Here is a 20,871-nt window from a genome sequence, read left to right on the forward strand (position 1 = left end):
GGAAATTCTGTGGACCAGTCCTAACAGAAATATATATATTCAAGCAGCACTCCTCACCCCTTGTCATATCAAGTGCCACCAATCCCACTGATACTTCTGTCATAGTTCCCGTACAACAACTGATCCAAAAACGTAGGCTGGAGTAGCTCGATGGCTGAGGCAGGAGATATTGACTCCCTCGCAGCGGCTTTAGCTCTGGTGGACTCTAGGTCCCCATCCATCCCAAGGTTGCCTATCCACTTGAATACAGTGGCAGCTTCCAGATAGAACAGCCAAGTTGAAGGTTGCTAGTGACCATAAATGATGCTGCATTGTAATGACGCTTAGGGTGTAGTCATCTGTTAGGCAGTGGTGGCAGACATCCTCCACCTGTTACGAAACTACAACTCCCAAAATGACTTGACCAGGCAGGCATGGCATACTCGGTGCTGTAGTTTAAAACAGCTTAAGTGCAGCAGGTTGGACATAACTAATATGGGTAAACTTTTATTCCCACCAGTGAAACACACTTTTGTTAACTTTTTAGGCTTCTTTTAAAAAAAATATTTTGATTGTAAGACCCCTAAATACTGTGTTAAACTGCAACTCCCAAGATGCACTGCCAACTACAGGCCGGATACTACTGATATATTCTTCCATGAAAGAAATACAGTATACTGTATACAGGTATAGGGTACACACCATTCCTGCATAACATAGTGTACAAACTGCCTTGCCCAGTATAGGCTTGGGAAAAAATGCCCCTAGTGGTCATGAGCGGTACTGCAATGTGATTTTGAAGGGAATGCGATTTACTAAGGAGCATGCCCCCGGACTGAGGGGGGAAGAGATCTAAGTAGTAGTCCCCTTATCTTTTATCCCCCTGTCACCTGCTTTCGATGCGGTTCAAATAGTCACCCTCCCCCTCTTTTTCTCCCAGATAAAGGGCTAAGTAATTAGGTGGTGGCCCCCTTAAGGGGTGTAGAAGCTTTGCCTTTCTTCTCCCCTCACCCTCCTCGTGCTGTTTCGGGAAAGGGCTGGGATCACCTTTTTCCTCTCACTGCGGCTCCCTCTGACGGGACGTGTGGATCGGTGCCGTTAAATCCCGTGCTGCCAGGTACAGGTATGACCAAGGAGCTTCTCTGCCGGATGCTGCAGGAGCTAATCCAGAATGATGTGATGAGGGTTGGGAGATGGTGATTGGAGTGTTTTGCAAGGTACATTAGGCCGGAGCTGTTGCTTTAATCTGCACCTTCTAACTTCTTTGTTTGTAGGTTCCAGTTGCCGATGGTTTGGTTCCTAGGCCATTCATATATATTCTGGGTGGCTCAATGTACTAAGTGCAGACCTGGTGGCATAGATTTGGGCTTCCGAATGGTGGGTGTGCTTTGGCATGGTATCTGTGATTTGTGGTGGATCCAAGTCCTCCCAGAAGTTGTCAACATCAGTCAAGGGGTAATGGGCCTGGCTGTCCTGGTTATCCATGTAGGCAGAAATGACCTCTGTTCTCCGTGGGTTGCCGAGCTCCTGACACTAATGAGTTTAGGAGAATTGGTTTTTTTCAAGAAGTAATTATGTTGTGGTCTCAGATAGCTCTACGGGTAGTTTGACAAGGTGCCAGGGACGCCGCTGTGATAGAGAAAGCCCGGCACACCAGTAATTCTTATATCTCAAGATTTATGGATTTCAGGTCTGGGGTGGTGGTACGTGTGAGAACTCCATTTTGGTACCTCAGATGGTGTCCAGAATGGTGTGGAGCAAGGCTTGTTTTTGCTAGGTGGGCGTCGGAGTGCCGTGTAGGGCTACACAACCTCCTCCATGGCGGTGTGTGGTGAGAAATGGGGAAGCTGTGCCTCGTATGACGCAGATTGTTAAGGCAGCAGAAATGCAGACCTAAGCTCTCGCTCATGACCTGAAGGTTGTGAGTTCAATCCCCGTACGGCTCAGGTAGCCGGCTCAAGGTTGACTGAGCCTTCATCCTTTTGAGGTCGGTAAAATGAGCACCCAGCTTGGTGTGGGGTAATAAATGAAAAAATTACCTGAAAGCTCTGCGGAATAAGCTGGCGCTGTACAAATAAGATTTTATTTTTATTTCACTTAAGAGAAAATGAAGGTTTACACAATTGAACGTAAGTTAATGTTCACTTAATACATGCTGTGACCAACTCCCACCCCACAAAAGACTAACAGTTGTGTATTTACTCCTGTTACAGGCCCGGTGACTACTCCTGAATTGGGGGGGGTATGAGGGTGCTGACGTCCCATCAGCCAGCATGTTTTTCTCACGCCATGTCATATACAAATATATATATTAAAGATACTACTTGTAAAGTATAATGAACCAGTTGCTTCGCCTCCACCTTTCTAAAAACTTCACAAACATTAACAATACAATGAGGGATCTGCTATGGAGGAGACAGAACCGGCTGGCGCAGGAAGCAAATGTATGCAGTTTATTAATGTAAAGGGAGGAATTATCTAAATATCCGTCTATTCTTAGTGCAGAGAAGTTTGGTTTGTCAAGGACGGACCTGGAATCAATGAGCTGCATTTGTGGTGAAGCGTCACAAGATGAAAACAACCTCCACCAATATCATCTTCTCCATGTTTGAGATGAGTCAGACATAAAAGGGTGTAGTTAGAAGTGGGTGCAGAGGTAGCAGTTGCACCCCAGCCTTAGTTTCCTTGGGGCTAAAGGCTCTTCCCCCACATAAGAAGACTCAAGTGTTATACTTGGCACATGGTAGGTGGCGGCCCTGCAGCATTCTTTGCATCGGGGTCCAGGAGCTTCATAGTTACACATCTGGGGGTTCGGCTTCTTATACTTAAAATACAAAACTTTCTTCTATCCTTACCTGATTCATTATAGTGCATCAATAAGACACCATAAAAGGTTGTTGTGTCGGCACCCACCAAATTGAGGGCTGCAAATGTTGTGTATGGACGCTTTACCTGTGCAGACTCATATGAATATGTATTAGTGAGATGAGCCCCTGCACTTGCTGCAAGGAAACCCCAACAATATCATACTGTACAATCACATGACCATGGTACATAGTTTAATAAAGATACACCTGCAGCACTCCTCAATCACCCACTCCGGGTTGGGCAGTCGAGCCGAGCACGAGGATCCAAAAATCAAGTCCTCAAAATTATCCAAATGGAAGTAGTAAGAAAAGGAGGCTTGGCAGCACGAGTTGGTGCAAAGCAGAAAGGATTTTTATTCTCCCAAAACGTGCAAGACAATAGCTACGTTTCGACCTCCACGTTTTTTTTCAAGCTTGCTTGAAAAAAAAAAGATGACTTACCCTCTTAATGGGTCATCAGTAGTTCATGGACAGGGGCCACCTGTTGGTTTGTGGTGGCGACGCCCCTCCCAGAAGCCCTGCCTACTTTTCAAAAATGTGTCGAGAAGGCCCAGAGAGAAGAAAAAGTTGCAAATTTTTGGACAAATACTTGTGTGGCTTTTTTACGCCAGAAGCTGGCATAGAACATTTTGCGAATGTCCCCCAAGATGTTTGTAAGAAAGTGGCTGTAGATACAATCAAGCAGATTCCTGTCTACGCAGCTCGCCATCTGGCTTTAGTTGTTGGACAATTAGCACTTTAAAAGAACACGTGAAGTCGTATATATGATACTTGAGGGTGCTGTTGCTGGCGGTGTGTTCGTGCACGCTGTTGCAGAGTCGTCATTTTGCTTCTTGTAACTGTAGAGCGTCATAAAAACTTCATTCTGAGACGACATTCATGAGACAAGAGGCCTCACTTTTTAGAACGCTCTAGCAGTAAAATTGTCTCTGTTGCCCCTAGCAACCAATCACAGTGCAGCTCTTGCTTCTTATAGGTCTGTGGGAGGATGAAGGCTGAGCTGTGATTGGTTGCTATGGGTAACAAAGAGAGTCTGACAATTTGACAGTCCCTGTAAATGAGGCCCAAAACTCTTGAGTTTTTCTCTCATGTAGTGCTAATTACATCAGTTCTCATTCGATCAAACATGTGCAAACATGGCCAGATTAGTTGACGATACCGACAGTCCACATTTGGTAGACCCTCCTGCAGAGCCAAAGATAGCTGCACCACTTCTCTGACAAACTGGGTATCAGTACCAGTAGTCTGAGACTCTGCATGCTGCTCTGACTGGTCAGCCAGGCTCATGGGGGCAGCACTGGCCAATGACAACAGGTGTAGAGTCTAATGACATACCTCACAACTTATGAACAAAAACAAGAGGGACAATGGCAAATTTTTAGCCCCAGTAGCAATAGTGCACCTCATTAGTAGACCCAGTAGTAATAGTGCCCCTCATTAGTAGACCCAGTAGTAATAGCGCCCCCATTAGTAGACCCAGTAGTAATAGTGACCCCCATAGTGTATCCAGTAGTAATAGTGCCCCCCATTAGTAGACCCAGTAATAATAGTGGCTCTATTAGTGGTCCCAGTAGTAATAGTGCCCCCTATTAGCAGACCCATTAGTAATAGTGCCTACATTAGGAGACCTAGTAGTAACAAGGACCCTCATAGTGGCCCCAGTAGTAATAATGCACCTTATTAGTAGACCAAGTAGTAATAGTTCCCACATTAGTAGACCTAGTAGTAATAGTAACACCCATAGTGGCCCCAATAATAATACTTCACCTCATTAGTAGACCCAGTAGTAATGGTGCTACCTATTAGTAGACCCAGTTGTAATAGTGATCCCCATAGTAGCCCCAGTAGTAATAGTGCACCCCATTAGTAGACGCAGTAGTAATAGTGACCCCCCCCCCCCATAGTGGCCCCGGTAGCAAGAGTGCCCCCATTAGTAGACCCAGTTGTAATAGTGATCCCCATAGAGACCTCAGTAGTAATAGTGACCTCCATTAGTAGACCCAGTTGTATTAGTGATCCCCATAATCACCCCAGTAGTAATAGTGCCCCTCATTAGTAGACCATCTTTTTTTCTCCAGGACTGGAGGTTATATTCATTTCAGCTGAGCCGCTTTCAACAGGCTCAGATATTGACAAAACCTTCCCTCCAGATAGAGCCTTTGTATCGGTATTTGCAGTCTGGACTCCAGATACTATTTGCTGAGGACCGCATGGCTGCGGGCGGCAACGTGTAACCTCCAAAGAGTTGATATAAGGGGTTGTCCCATCCTGCATGACACCCCTATGTACGTAGCGTTCCTCCCAGATAGTAAATAGCATCCAGCTGCTCCTGGCTGAGATTCTTTTCACTAAAAATACTAGGATGGAAAATTCCAGTCCAGCTGCAGCGGCTGCCATTGACCATATCTGGCAAGGTGTCTTCAGAAGGGACATTCCCCATGCGTCTACCCGTACATTAAAGGGATAGTTGAGATTAGGCATCCTCCAACAAGCTGCTATTGGTAGGAGAAACTGGTAACAAGTGCTGATGATATCAATAGGCCATTTATGTAATGTGCATGGCGTCTAAGGCTCTGCGGTACGGCCAAGGCTCTGTTCCCAATATATTTCTGCACTGCATTCAGCATAAGCACTAAAAAGACTTCTGGCGAACGTGCAAGAATATACAATAGGCCCCATTCACTTTTGGCGTAGTATGTGTCAGTATAGAATTTTTGACTATATAGCACAGTGCAGTGAGCTGTACTAGTCTATGCAGAGGGATTCAGTAAACTCCGTATACTACGTTACACATTCTTCTCTATGGGAGTGAATGGGCTGCATTTTGAAAAGTGACATCAGTGAGATTCGAAAAGCGATGGATTAAGGGGTGCACAAAAGTTTTTATTTCATATGATGGCCCCCTTCATCCCATCCCACAATGTATACAGACCCCTAAAGAAATAAAGAAGTGGCTCTTATACACAAATACAAAACGTGACCCTCTAAGCAAATACCGACCCTAGTTCAGGCCTCCGAAGTACAGATCCCAGTCTCCATAAACAGATAGAGACAAAACTCTCTAAACAAGAACAGATCCCAGACCAGAGACCCTAAATACAGATCCTAAACACTGACCCAGACGACCTAAAAAAACACAGCACAAGACCCCCTAAGCGAGTACTGACCCAAGGTCAGACCTCCTAAATACAGATCTCAGATCCACTAAACAAAGTGACTTCAGACCAGACCCTAAACTAATACAGAACTAGACCCCCTAAACAAATACAGACCCTAGACCAGACCCCCTAAACTAATGCAGACCCTAGACCAGACCCCCTAAACTAATGCAGACCCTAGACCAGACCCCCTAAACTAAGGTGATCAGACGTCCCAATTTAGGCGGGACAGTCCTGCTTTGGGACCCAGTGTCACACCCTGCGCTGGGACCCCAGCGGGACAGGCATTTGTTTAGAGCCCTGGATAACAGTGTGTGCATCTGGATCCTCCCCCCCTCAGCTCTCCTCTGGAGAAGAGAGAAGAGTAGAGGGGAGGAGGCGCTGCAATACACACACTTCCGCCCACCGGCAGCACAGCAGTGCTGAGAGGATTGGCTGCGCTGTGAAGATCAGGAGGAGCGTAAATATATGGGTCACTGGGCTGGTATAGGGGCGCAAGTTGATTGCTGGGGATACTGTGTGTGTGTGGGGGGGAGGTGGTTACTATTTTTGCTGGGGATACTGTGTGTGTGTGTGTGTGGGGTCACTATTATTATTACTGGGGATACTGTGGAGGGGGTCACTATTATTGCTGGGGATACTGTGTGTGTATGTGTGTGTGTGTGTGTGTGTGGCAGGTTCACTATTATTGCTGGGGCTTCTGTGGAGGGGGTCACTATTATTGCTGAGGATACAGTGTGTGTGTGTGGGGGTCACGATTATTGCTGGGGCTTCTGTGGGGGGTGTCACTATTATTGCTGGAGCTTCTGTGGAGAGGGTCACTAATATTATTGCTGGAGCTTCTGTGGAGAGGGTCACTATTATTATTGCTGGGGCTTCTGTGGACAAGGGCCACTATTATTGCTGGGCATACTCTGTGTGTGGGGCACTATTATTATTGCTGGGATCACTGGGGGGGGGGGGTCACTATTATTGCTGGGGCTTCTGTGGAGAGGGTCACTATTATTATTGCTGGGGCTTCTGTGGGGGATCACTATTGTTGCTGGGGATACTGTAGGGGGGTAGAGTCACTATTATTATTGCTGGGGATACTGTGTGTGTGTGTGTGGGGGGTCACTATTATTATTGCTAGGGTCACTGTGGGGGAGGGGGGGGGGGTCACTATTATTACAGGGGCTGATATAAGGGACACTAATACTACTCAGGCCGCTCTGCACATGGCAGCATACCTCAAGCTGACTTAGGGTATCTTTACACATGGCAGAAATACTACAGAATGTCCACAGTGAAAATTTCTGCAGCAAATTCTGCATCTAAAAGAACAGTCAAAATCTGTACCATTGGTGCAGATTTTGATTAGAAATCAGCTGGAGATACACAGCAGCGCTCCCCCTCTCCTCCTCCAAGGGCTATTCACTGTCAGCGCTCCCCAGCGTCTGGTGCCCAGCGGCCTGGTCAGGTGATGCTAGTCAGGTGAGGCCACTACTGGCCACTGGGAACCGGAAGCTGGGGAGCGCTGAAAGCTGGAAGTCTACAGAGGCGGCGAGGGGAGCGCCACATAGTATGACTTCAGCTGTGGGTACGCAGTTAATTTATTTTTGGAACCACCCCTGTACTTTTTATAACGATGAGGGGAAAATCATATGTTGTGATAAGCCCCGCCCATGACCACACCCCTCTGTCCCGCTTTGACCCTGGGAAAATCTTGTCACCTTACCTAAACTAATAGAGAAGTAGACACTCTCAACAAATACAGACTACAGACCAGACCCCCTAGACTAATATAAAACTAACTCCCCTAAATTAACAGAAACCTCAGACCCCTATAATACAGACACCTTTTTTCCTAAATGACTACAGTATTAGACCCCCTAAGGTACTGCAGGCCCCATATACAAATATAGGCTCTGGGCCAGATGTGATACAAAAATAAGACCCCAGACCAGACCCTGCAAAAAATATAAAAGTAGACCCCTTAAATAATTACAGACCCCGGACTAGACCCCAAGTACATTTGCAGCTGACTGGGGTGGGCCTGAGCCATCCTGAGCCGAAGCCGGACACAAACCAATTACAAATCTCTGATAGAAAGACCAAGAAAACTTATCAGAAAATCAGAGCAATGGTAAGCAAAATGTAAGAACATCCTGCACATCTATACTGTCACTGGTGCCCTCTCCTGGGAGAGATAGCTCACTGCAGTCCACGACTATAAGCGGCAACTGTGTCCCTGAATGAAAGCGTTTCACGAAGAATGGGAGAAGGACATACAGGAACCTTTTTTGGACAACTTTTTTAATGTGATTTTGTGAATCATAGAAAAAAAAAAAAGATCATGTAAATGTAGTGTGAAATGCTGCAGAACCACCGCAGACTCAACCTCCAATAGAACGCGTGAGTCCATTTTGTACTACCGTGTTTCCCTAAAAATAAGACAGTGTCTTATATTAATTTTTGTTCAAAAAGGTTTAACTTTTTGAACAAAAATTATACTATTTAAATTGACTTTTTTCATTAACTGTTAGCAGGGCTTAATTTTGGAGTAGGGCTTATATTTCAAGCATCCTCAAAAAGCCTGATAAATCATTTTGCATCCTCAAAAATTCTGGAAAATCATGCTATGTCTTATTTTCAGGGTATGTCTTATTTTCAGGGAAACGGTAATTATAGAAAAACTTTCATAATAAACTGCAACTCTGATTTCAAGAAAAGTTGGTCCGCTGTGTAAAATGTAAAGAAATGTCAAGAAAAAAAAATGCAATGATTTGGAAATCTCATCAACCATATTTTATTCACAGTGGAACAAATAAAACAGAGGGAAGTGGGGATGGTAGACAATTTTCCATTTTGTTCACAAAAATTAGCTCATTTAGAAATTGATGGCAGCAACACATCTCACAAAAGTTGGGACAAGGGTAACAAGGCTGGCTGAGTAAGCGGTCCTAGTAAAAAACAGCTAGAGGGTCAATTTTCGACTAAGTCACATGACTGTATAGAAGGAGAATGTTAGAGAGGCCAAGTATCTTAAAAGCAAATATGGTCAGAGGTGAGAAATTGTGTCTGAATATCCCACCATCTACAGTAGATAATATCATCAAAAGATACAGAGAATCTGGAGAAATTTATGTGGACAAGGCCGATGGTCAGTAATGGATGCTCAAGATCTATAGGCCCTCAGGCGTCACTACATTAACAGCTGTATGTACATGGAGTCTGGCTTTGCTTGTAATTCCCAGTCATTGTAACAAGGCTTTTATAAAAAGTCTGACTTTAAATAGGTGGCACTGTGGAGGATTTATTCCATCTCCCTTATTTGCATATTACCCAGAGGAGCGTGCATGGCCATTTGAGTCTCCTTACTTAGGTTATAGTTGCTCTCCCTAAGGAGAAAAGATAGCATTTTTAACCCCCCCATTCCAGGCCTCTCACTAGCAAAGCCAAACTCCTACAGTACACTGATGAAGGGCGAAAACCCTGAAACAAATGTATATACATAGGGTCTAGCTTTGCTTGTAATTCCAAGTCATTGTAACAAGGCATGTATAAAAAGTCTGACTTTCAATAGGTGGCACTGTGGAGGATTCATTCCATCTCCCTTATTTGCATATTACCCAGAGGAGCGTGCATGGCCATTTCAGTCTCCTTACTTAGTTTATAGTTGCTCTCCCTAAGGAGAAAAGATAGCGTTTTTTACCCTTGTCCCAGCCTCTCACTAGCAAAGGCAGACTCCTACTGTACACTGATGAAGGGCAAAAACCCTGAAACAGCTGTATGTACATGGAGTCTGGCTTTGCTTGTAACTCCCAGTCATTGTAACCAGACTTGTATAAAAAGTCTTACTTTGGCTTGAAGGAATGCTGCCTTTCAATAGGTGGCACTGTGGAGGATTTATTCCATCTCCCTTATTTGCATATTACCCAGAGGAGCGTGCGTGGCCATTTGAGTCTCCTTACTTAGTTTATAGTTGCTCTCCCTAAGGAGAAAAGATAGCGTTTTTGATCCCCATTCCAGGCCTCTCACTAACTAGCAAAGGCAGACTCCTACTGTACACTGATGAAGAGCAAAAACCCTGAAACAGCTGTATGTACATGGAGTTTGGCTTTGTATGTAATTCCTAATCATTGTAACAAGGCTAGTATAAAAAGTCTGACTTTCAATAGGTGGCACTGTGGAGGATTTATTCCATCTCCCTTATTTGCATATTATCCAGAGGAGCGTGCATGGCCATTTCAGTCTCCTTACTTAGTTTATAATTGCTCTCTCTAAGGAGAAAAGATAGTGTTTTTGACCCCCATCCCAGGCCTCTCACTAGCAAAGCAAAACTCCTACTGTACACTGATGAAGGGCAAAAACCCTGAAACAGCTGTATGTACATGGAGTCTGGCTTTGCTTTTAATTCCCAGTCATTGTAACAAGGCTTGTATAAAAAGTCTGACTTTGGCTTGAAGGAATGCTGCCTTTCAATATGTGGCACTGTGGAGGATTTATTCCATCTCCCTTATTTGCATATTACCCAGAGGAGCGTGCATGGCCATTTCAGTCTCCTTACTTAGTTTATAGTTGCTCTCCCTAAGGAGAAAAGATAGTGTTTTTGACCCCCATCCCAGGCCTCTCACTAGCAAAGGCAGACTCCTGCAGTACACTGATGAAGGGCAAAAACCCTGAAACAGCTGTATGTACATGGAGTCTGGCTTTGCTTGTAATTCCCAGTCATTGTAACAAGGCTTGTATGAAATGTCTGACTTGGGCTTGAAGGAATGCTGCCTTTCAATAGGTGGCACTGTGGAGGATTTATTCCATATCCCTTATTTACATTAAACCAGACATGATTCTATAATACAAATCACTGCATGGGCTCAGGAATACTTCCAGAAATCACTGTCTGTGTACACAGTTCACCTCGCAATCCACAAATGTCAGTTACAGAGGTATTATACAAAGAAGCCATATATCAACACAATCCAGAAACACCGGCATCTTTTCTGGGCCAAAGCTCATTTACAATGGACGGAGGCAAAATGGAAAATGGTTTTGTGGTAAGAGGAATCAAAATTTGCAGTTCTTTTTGGAAGCCATGGATGCTGTGTCCTGCGGACTCAATAGGAAAGAGACCACCCAGCTCTTTATCAGCACACAGTTCTGCATCTCTGGTGGTTTTGGTATGCATTAGTACCTATGGCATAAGCATCCATCCAGACAACGTCCCTTTCAGGGAAAGCTTTGCATATTTCAGCAAGACAATTCTAAACCCCATACTGCATTCAGTACAACAGTATGACTTCTTAGAAGAAGAGTCCGGGGGTGTACTGGCCGCCTGCAGTCCGGACGTTCCGCCACATATTGCATCCATCACAACAGCTTCACAGGGGAAGAGTCTGGGGTGAACCTGTCACCTGCACTCCGGACCTTCCACCACATTCTGCATCCATCACAACAGCATGGCTTCACAGGAGAAAAGTCTGGAATGAACTGTCCACGCGCAGTCCAGACCTTCCACCACATACTGCATCCATCACAACAGCATGGCTTCATAGAAGAAGAGTCCAGGGTGAACCGGCCACCTGGATCCATACTGCATCCATCACAACAGCATGGCTTCACGGAAAAGTAGTCCAGGGTGAACCGTCCACCTGCAGTCCAGACCTTCCACCACATACTGCATCCAGCACAACAGCATTCCTTCTTAGAAGAAAAGTCCGGGGTGAACCGGCCACCTGCAGTTCAGACCTTCTACCACATACTGTATTGATCACAACAGCTTCACAGGAGAAGAGTCCGGGATGAACCGGCCGCCTTCAGTCTGGACCTTCCACCATATACTGCATCTAGCACAACAGCATGGCTTCACAGAAGGAGTCCGGGGTGAATCCGCCACCTGCAGTCTGGACCTTCCACCATATACTACAAACCATCACAACAGCATGGCTTCACAGAATTAGGCCGCCTGCAGACAAGCGGGTCGAATCCGGTGGCGAGGATTTTCGCCGCGGGACCCGACCCCAGCGCCTGCAGGGAGGAGCACGTACTTACCCGCGCCCGGCGGCCCCGGCTCTTTCATGTGCCGGCTGCCGGGCAGCCGGCGCATGCGCAGACCGGAGCCAGCGGCTGGGTGAGTGACATTTCTGTGCGGGGCTCTGCGAGCCCCGCACAGAAATAGGACATGCCGTGGTTTGTTTGCCGCGCGAGATTTCGCACGGCCAAACCACGGCCGTCTGCATAGGAGTGCGTATTGTAATGCACTCCTAAGCAGGCTTTCAGTGGTGGAAATCCCTTGGGAAATCCCGCCGCGGGATTTCCGCCCGTGTGCAGGCGGCCTTAGAGTCTGGGGTGAACCGGTTGCCTGCAGTCCGGACTTTTCACAACATACTGCATCCATCACAACAGCATGGCTTTACAGAAGAAGAGTCCGGGGTGAACCAGCCGCCTGGAGTCCGGACCTTCCACCAATAGAAAACATTTGGCGCATTATGAAATGAAAATTGCAGCAAAGACGACTGAGGACTGTGGAGCAGCGAGAATCGTCCATCAGACAAGAATGGGACAACATTCTTCTCCAAAAACTCCAGCAATTGGTCTCCTTACTTCCAGAAGAGAGAATGCGACACAATGGTAGACACGGCCCCACCCAACTCTTGTGGGATGTGTTGCTGTCATCAATTTCCAAGGCCTCATGTCCACGGTATGCGCTGATTTCGGCAGCGGAAGATGATTTTTAAATGCTTGCTGGCGATCACAAATGCGATTTTTTTTTTTCAGTGTGGAGAAAAAAAAAAATCACAGGCCCAAAGTGACTGCCTTTCCCCTCCTCCCCACCTCCCTGCTTGGTCTCCAAGCAACCAGAGAGGTATCTGTCTACAAATCCACAATGCATCTGCAATTGAATTGCGGATGCAATGCTGATTGCTCACTTCCATGGAGATCAATGGAGCCCATCTGCGCGGAGTTTGCGGTATAATGGAGCATGCTGCAATTTCTTTTCCGCACAAAAAATCCAAAAACCAAATCCGCATGTGTGCATAGAGGTTCCTAAGGGAAGCTTGAACTGCATATCTTCTCTGCGGGTGACGATAGCAGATTCTGCAACTCAAATCCACCCCTGGACATGAGGCCTTAATGAGTTAATTTTTTTAAAAACAAAATGCAATAATGTCGCCCCTCCCCCATCTGATTTGTTCTTTGTTCTATTAGGAATAAAATATGGTTAGTTGAGATTTTCAAATCATTGCATTCTTTTTTCTTACCATTTTAGACAGTGGAAGTGGGGTTGTAATATGCCTGACTTATAGGTAAGAAGATCACGCTGCTGTAGTCCAATGATTTCAGGAATGAGAGAGCTCTACAGAAATCGCACCCCTTTGGTACGGCTCAGAGATTTCTATTATTGAAAATCTGACAGAAGATTCTAAGTGAAGATCAATTCAAAAAAAGCAGCATTAGATCAATATTGGTAGGAAATCAGACCTAATCACATTTATCTTTGCAGGGTGCCAAGTACAGGATTCCATTGGTCTGTAGACTCTGTAGGGAGCAACACGCACAGGAAAATATTCAGGGGACATACACAAAATTGTATCCCCTGCCTTTACAACTGCCCTGTGATTGAAATGCTCCTTTTGTTAAAGTTAGAGAATTTTTTGATGCAGAAGGTAAATCTTGACTTTAAAGGGGTTTTCCAGAGAGAAAACTACTAGGTCATCAATTGTTAATCAGCTGGGGTCCGTCCCTCAGGACACTTATCAGCTGAGCGGGCGTATGCTGTCAGTGCCGCAAATACACAGAGGTCAGAGTGGAAGTCTCTGCCCCGACCTCTGTGTAGTGGCCGGCGCTTGTAACTGTAGGCACAACACTCATGGATTTCAATGAGATATAATTATCAATAGTATTCTCACTGGAAACCCCTTTAAGGAGTACTGTACAAGCCTATATAGTGATCTTACCACCTTACACTGAGACACGTCAAAAGAGGTTATCTCTGGGGTCTGCGAGCCAAGACTCTACCAATCTCAAGAATGCATCAAACCTGTTTGACTTGACTTGGAAACTAATGGAACTCTCATTGAAATCAGAGGGCTCTAATACCTCACCTTTTCCCTTTGGGGCATTTCTTGTACAAGTGTAACCGCCCAGTACATGCTTTTCTGGCCCCCTTCATAATGTCATACATGTAATGTCTTATGTAGATCCTCTGTGCAAAACTGTCTTGTCATTCTGTTATGTGTATTGCACAGCTGCAGCAAGTGAGAGCTTAATGTCTGCAAAGTGTGAGCTGACTGTCTGTAAATGTATCAATTTATGTCCTGTCACGTGGTATGAGAGAGGCTATAAATGTGAGTGCTTGAGAGTGGGAAAGGGTCCATCTTCAGGAACTGCTAGAGAGAGTACGGAGCTGCATGGGGGCACCTTCAACATTCATGCAGTGAAGATGGAAGAGGAGGAGAGATTTGCTGGAGTGCCTGCTTCTATGAAGAGAGAGTGAGCCCCCAAAGAGAGAGAGTAAGCAGCAAGTAAATGCATTTTTTCAAGGCCTCGTGCAGAGGTAGTGACTCACAATTGTTTCACACCTGAGCGTCCTGTAGCCTGGGACTGCCAGGTGGAGGTACTCTAGCTTATCTAATTCCTGCACTTCGTCAATCTGTAATTTCTACCTTGTGTATCGTTGAAATTTCTCTGAAGTAAAGTTATACCAGACCCTGACTGTTCCCGGGGTCCTGAGGTACTTTATCACTGACTGTGACTCAATTATTTCTTCACAGATGTCCATGCCGGTGGGGACCAGAACGGTGGCGTCATCCGTGACAAACTTTGCACCTGTTCTACCATTTATTGGGAATCCCTATCCTAGGGATGCCCAGAAGAGGTCCAGCGCTGCCCTCGTCTTGGCTGCGTACGTCTCTCTGGGAGGGAACCTGGTAAGTGCAACTGTGACAAGCCAGCATCTTGCCCTCTGAGCTCCTCAGTGTATGCCATGTGTCCACGATCACGCTAAGGGACGCTGCACAGGGAAGCAGCATTCTACTAATTATAGTCTTGTAAATAGGAGCCAGTATTATAGTAGTTACATTCTTGTACATAGGGAGCATTATTATACAAGTTATATTCTTGTACATAGGGGGCAGTATTATAGTAGTTATATTCTTGTACATAGGAGACAGTACTATAGTAGTTATATTCTTGTACATAGGAGACAGTACTATAGCGGGTAAATTCTTGTACATAGGGAGCAGCATTATAGTAGTTACTGTATATTCTTTTATATAGGGGGCTGTTTTATAGTAATTATATTCTTGGACATAGGGGACAGTATTTTAATAGTTATATTCTTGTACATAGGGGCAGTATTATAGTAGTTATATTCTTGGACATAGGGGAGCAATATTATAGTAGTTATATGCTTGTACATAGAGGGCAGTATTATAATAGTTATATTCTTGTACATTGGTGGAGCATTATAGTAGTTATATTTTTGCACACAGGGGCAGTATTATAGTAGTTATATTTTTTTACATAGAAGGCAGTATTATAGTATTTATATTCTTTTACATAGAAGGCAGTATTATAGTAGTTATATTTTTGTACATGGGGGGCAGTAATATAGTAGTTATATTCTTGTATATAGGAGTAGTATTATAGTAGTTATATTCTGGCACACAGGGGCAGTATTATAGTAGTTATATTCTTTTACATACAAGGCAGTATTATAGTATTTATATTCTTTTACATAGAAGGCAGTATTATAGTAGTTATATTTTTGTACAAGGGAGGCAGTATTATAGTAGTTATATTTTTGTACATAGGAGTAGTATTATAGTATTTATATTATTGTACAAAGGAGGCAGTATTATAGTAGTTATATTCTTGTACATAGGAGCAGTATTATAGTAGTTGCATTCTTGTACATAGGGGGCAGTATTATAGTAATTATATTCTTGTACATAGGAGACACTGTTATAGTAGTTATATTCTTGTACATTGGAGGTAATATTATAGCAGTTATATTCTTGTACATAGAAGGCAGTATTATTGTAGGTATATTATTGTACATAGTAGGCAGTATTATAGTAGTTATATTCTTGTATATAGGAGTAGTATTATAGTATTTATATTATTGTACAAAGGAGGCAGTATTATAGTAGTTGTATTCTTGTACATAGGGGGCAGTATTATAGTAATTATTTTCTTGTACATAGGAGGCAGTATTATAGTAGTTATTTACTTGTATATGGGGGGCAGTATTATAGTTGCTATATTCTTGTATATAGGAGTAGTATTATAGTATTTATATTATTGTACATAGGAGGCAGTGTTATAGTAGTTATATTCTTGTATATGGCGGGTAGTATTAAAGTAGTTATATTCTTGTACATAGGGGGTAGTATTATAGTAGTGACAGTCTTGTACATATGGGGCAGTATTATAGTAGTTATATTCTAGTACATAGTAACATAGTATGTTAGGCTGAATTTAGACAATGTCCATCTGGTTCAGCCTATATCCACCCTCTAGTTAATCCAGAGGAAGGCGAAAACCCCAAGAGGCAGAAGCCAATTAACCCATTAGGGGGAAAATTTCTTCCCTACTCCATAATGGCAATCAGAATAATCCCTGGATCAACATTTGATAGTTCCTACCTGACTGTAAGACCCGGAACTACAAACCCGCTGGTCACCAAATGTCATAGAAACTTGAAATTTGGCACGAGCATTGATTCTGTCATAAATAGGAAAAGTTAATAGGTCCCAACTCAATTATTCAATTCTAAGCGCAAAATAATTAGCGTCCAAATTTTACGTACGGAATCTAATTCTCTCACTTCCTGATGTCATCTATATAAATAAAATTGAATGTATGCGTGTCTGTCTGTCTGCGTGTCTGTCTGTTTGTCCTTTATGCGCTACTACACCATTCATCCGATCGCCATGAAACTTTGGGAAGTTGTTGAGTACACTCCTGGGAAGATTATAGGCATAGTACAACTATCCTATGATAAATGGAGCGCGTGCGAGCGTCGCCGACAGTTATGCCCCCCCCCACGTAGATTGTTCGGTTTCCATCATTGCCACAAATTCTCTCACTTCCCGATAGCGTAGAAACATGAAATTTGGCACGAGCATTGATTATGTCATAAATAGGAAAAGCTAATGGGTCCCAACTCAATTATTCAATTATAGCGCAAAAGAACTAGCGTCCAAATTTTACGTACGGAATCTAATTTTCTCGCTTTCCAATGTCATAGAAACTTGAAATTTGGCATGAGCATTGATTATGTCATACATAGGAAAACTTAGTGGGTCCGAACTCAATTATTCAATTCTAAGCGCCAAAGAATTAGCATCCAAATTTTACGTACGGAATCTTATTTTCTCACTTCCCAATATCATAGAAACTTGAAATTTGGCACGAGCATTGATTATGACATAAATAGGAAAAGTTAACAGGTCCCAACTCGATTATTCAATTCTAAGCGCAAAATAATTAGCATCCAAATTTTACGTACGGAATCTAATTTTCTCGCTTCCCAATGTCATAGAAGCTTGAAATTTGGCACAAGCATTGATTATGTCATAAATAGGAAAAATTAACAGGTCCCAACTCGGTTATTCAATTCTAAGTGCCAAAGAATTAGCGTCCAAATTTTACGTACGGAATCTAATTTTCTCATTTCCCGATGTCATAAAAACTTGAAATTTGGCACGAGCATTCATTATGTCATAAATAGAAAAAGTTAATGGGTCCTTACTCGATTATTCAATTCTAAGCGCCAAAGAATTAGCATCCAAATTTTACGTACGGAATCTAATTTTCTCGCTTCCCAATATCATAGAAACTTGAAATTTGGCACGAGCATTGATTATGACATAAATAGGAAAAGTTAATGGGTCCCAACTCGATTATTCAATTCTATGCGCAAAAAAATTAGCGTCCAAATTTTTATGCACGGAATCTAATTTTCTCACTTCCCAATGTCATAGAAACTTGAAATTTGGCACAAGCATTAATTATGTCATAAGTAGGAAAAGTTAATGGGTCCCAGCTCGATTATTCAATTCTATGCGCAAAGTAATTAGTGTCCAAATTTTACATACGGAATCTAATTCTCTCACTTCCTGATGTCATCTATATATATAAAAAGGAATGTATGTCTGTCTGTCTGTCCTTTTGGCGCTACTACACCATTCATCTAATCACCATAAAACTTTGTGAAGTTGTCGAGTACACTCCTGGGAAGATTACTGGCATAGTACAACTATCCTATGATACATGGCGTGCGTGCGAGCATCGTCGACAGTTATGCCCCCCAGACAAAGATCGTTTGATTTCCATCTCAAGCACAAAAGCAAAAGCCATAACGAGCAAGCGTGTTCAACTACAAAATGATGCATCCGCCGAACGTTTCGCAAGACAATTGCTGGATATTGAGAATGCTGAGGTAAAATGAAAGCTGTGCTGTGATTGGCTGCAATTTCTTATACTGCTGAGGTAACATGAAAGCTGTGGTGTGATTGGTTGCTATATATTATACCGCTGAGGTAACATGAAAGCTGTGCTGTGATTGGTTGCTATATATTATACTGTTGAGGTAACATGAAAGCTGCTGTGCTGTGATTGGTTGTTATATATTATACCGCTGAGGTAACTTGGAAGCTGCGCTGTGATTGGTTGTTATCTAGATATATAAAAACGAATGTATGTATGTATGTCTGTCTTCGCAGCAACGCGCGACGGGTACGCTAGTATCCTATAATATCCTTCCGCTCTAGAAAGGCATCTAGTCCCCTCCTTAAGTCTTCTATAGATTTGGCTATAACCACATCCTCAGGCAGAGATTTCCACAGTCTCACTGCTCTTACAGTAAGGAACCCCTTCTCTGTTGGTGATAAAACCTGCTTTTCTCTAGACATAGCGGATGCTCTCTTGTTACCATCGCAGTCCTGGGTATAAACAGATCATGGGAGAGATCCGTGTCCCCTCATGTATTTATACATAGTTATTTGGTCGCCCCTTAGCCGTCTTTTTTCCAGGGTGAATAATCCTAATTTTGATAACCTCTCTGGATATTCCAGTCCTCCCATTCCATTTATTAGTTTATTTGCTCTTCTTTGAACCCCTCAAGCACTGTAACATCTTTCCTGAGCACCGTTGTCCAGAACTGTGCGCAGTATTCCATGTGGGGCCTGACAAGTGCCTTATATAGTGAAAGAATAATGTTCTCGTCCCTCGCCCCTATACCTCTTTTTATACACCCCAAGACTTTATTGGCTTTTGCCGCAACTGACTGGCATTGATTACTCCAGTTAAGTCCACAGTCCACTAGTACCCCCAGGTCTTTTTCCATCTCACTTTTCCCTAGCAGTACCCCATTAAGTGTATATTGGTGACATCCATTTCTCCTGCCCATGTGCATAACCTTACATTTATCCACATTGAACTTCATTTGCCATTTTTCTGCCCAAGCCCCCAGCTTGTCTAGGTCCTTTTGCAGCAGCACATTGTCCTACACTGTATTAATTGTCTAATATAGATTTGTATCATCTGCAAATATTGATATTTTACTGTGCAGTCCCTCTATCAGGTCATCGATAAATATATTGAACATAATGGGGCCTAATACTGAGCCCTGTGGCACCCCACTAGTGACTGTGGTCCAATCAGAGTATGAGCCATTTATTACCACCCTCTGCTTTCTTTCTCTGAGCCAGTTCTTTACCCAGATACACACGTTTCTGGTACATAGGGGGCAGTATTATAGTAGTTATATTCTTGTATATAGGGGGTAGTATTATAGTAGCTATATTATTGTACATAAAGGGCAGTATTATAGTAATGATATTCTTATAGATTTTTATGGCCCCTTAAAGGGGTTGTCCCGCGAAAGCAAGTGGGGGTATACACTTCTGTATGGCCATATTAATGCACTTTGTAATATACATCGTGCATTAAATATGAGCCAAACAGAAGTTATTCACTTACCTGTTCCGTTGCTAGCGTCCTCGTCTCCATAGTGCCGTCTAATTTAAGCGTCTAATCTCCCGATTAGACGCGCTTGCGCAGTCCGGTCTTCTCCCTTCTGAATGGGGCCGCTCGTGCCGGAGAGCTGCTCCTCGTAGCTCCGCCCCGTCACGTGTGCCGATTCCAGCCAATCAGGAGGCTGGAATCGGCAATGGAACGCACAGAGCCTACGGTGCACCATGGGAGAAGACCTGCGGTCCACCGTGGGTGAAGATCCCGGCGGCCATCTTCGCAAGGTAAGTAAGAAGTCACCGGAGCGCGGGGATTCGGGTAAGTACTATCCGTTTTTTTTTTAAACCCCTGCATCGGGTTTGTCTCGCGCCGAACGGGGGGGCTATTGAAAAAAAAGAAAAAAACGTTTCGGCGCGGGACAACCCCTTTAAGACTCTTTTCTGCTTTTTGCTTCATTGTCCTGGCATGTGGGCACAGTCATTAAAATGCAATGTATTCACTACCAGAATTTCTGCTTTCTGTGCCAGATAGGTTAATTCTCACTCACTACAGCATCTACAAGAGATTACTAGTGTCTCCATGGATGCTGCATTTTTTCAGTAAGGAACCACAAAGCAGAAATACACAGTGACAACAGCCTGGAGTTTCCCTGTGGGTGGTTTCCGAATTACAGAATTAAAGGGGTTGTCCCGCGAAAGCAAGTGGGTCTATACACTTCTGTATGGCCATATTAATGCACTTTGTAATATACATTGTGCATTAATTATGAGCCATACAGAAGTTATCAGAAGTTATTCACTTACCTGTTCCGTTGCTAGCGTTCTCGTCTCCATGGTGCCGTCTAATTTGCAGCGTCTAATCGCCGGATTAGACGCGCTTGCGCAGTCCGGGTCTTCTTCTTTTCTGAA

General features: G+C 43.7%; 2 protein-coding genes across 4 annotated transcripts in view; one reads left to right on the top strand and one right to left on the bottom strand.

Moving 5' to 3' along the window:
• LOC136580636 (butyrophilin subfamily 2 member A2-like) overlaps positions 1 to 20,871 on the bottom strand; it is a 55,547-nt gene that overhangs the window by 25,606 nt on the left and 9,070 nt on the right. The gene's annotated exons all lie outside the window — the stretch shown is intronic.
• The window catches only part of LOC136580635 (butyrophilin subfamily 1 member A1-like), a 53,352-nt gene continuing 38,870 nt past the window's right edge, over positions 6,390 to 20,871 (top strand). The window contains exons 1-2 of one of the 2 annotated variants that reach the window (XM_066581354.1): positions 6,390 to 6,464; positions 14,758 to 14,913. The gene's annotated coding sequence lies outside the window, so the exon portion shown is untranslated. Of the gene's footprint in view, positions 6,465 to 13,929; positions 14,498 to 14,757; positions 14,914 to 20,871 lie in introns of those variants that run through there. The other variant, XM_066581353.1, reaches the window with a different exon arrangement.

The sequence above is a fragment of the Eleutherodactylus coqui genome, chromosome 10 (assembly GCF_035609145.1).
Source record: "Eleutherodactylus coqui strain aEleCoq1 chromosome 10, aEleCoq1.hap1, whole genome shotgun sequence".
Lineage (NCBI taxonomy): Eukaryota > Metazoa > Chordata > Amphibia > Anura > Eleutherodactylidae > Eleutherodactylus > Eleutherodactylus coqui.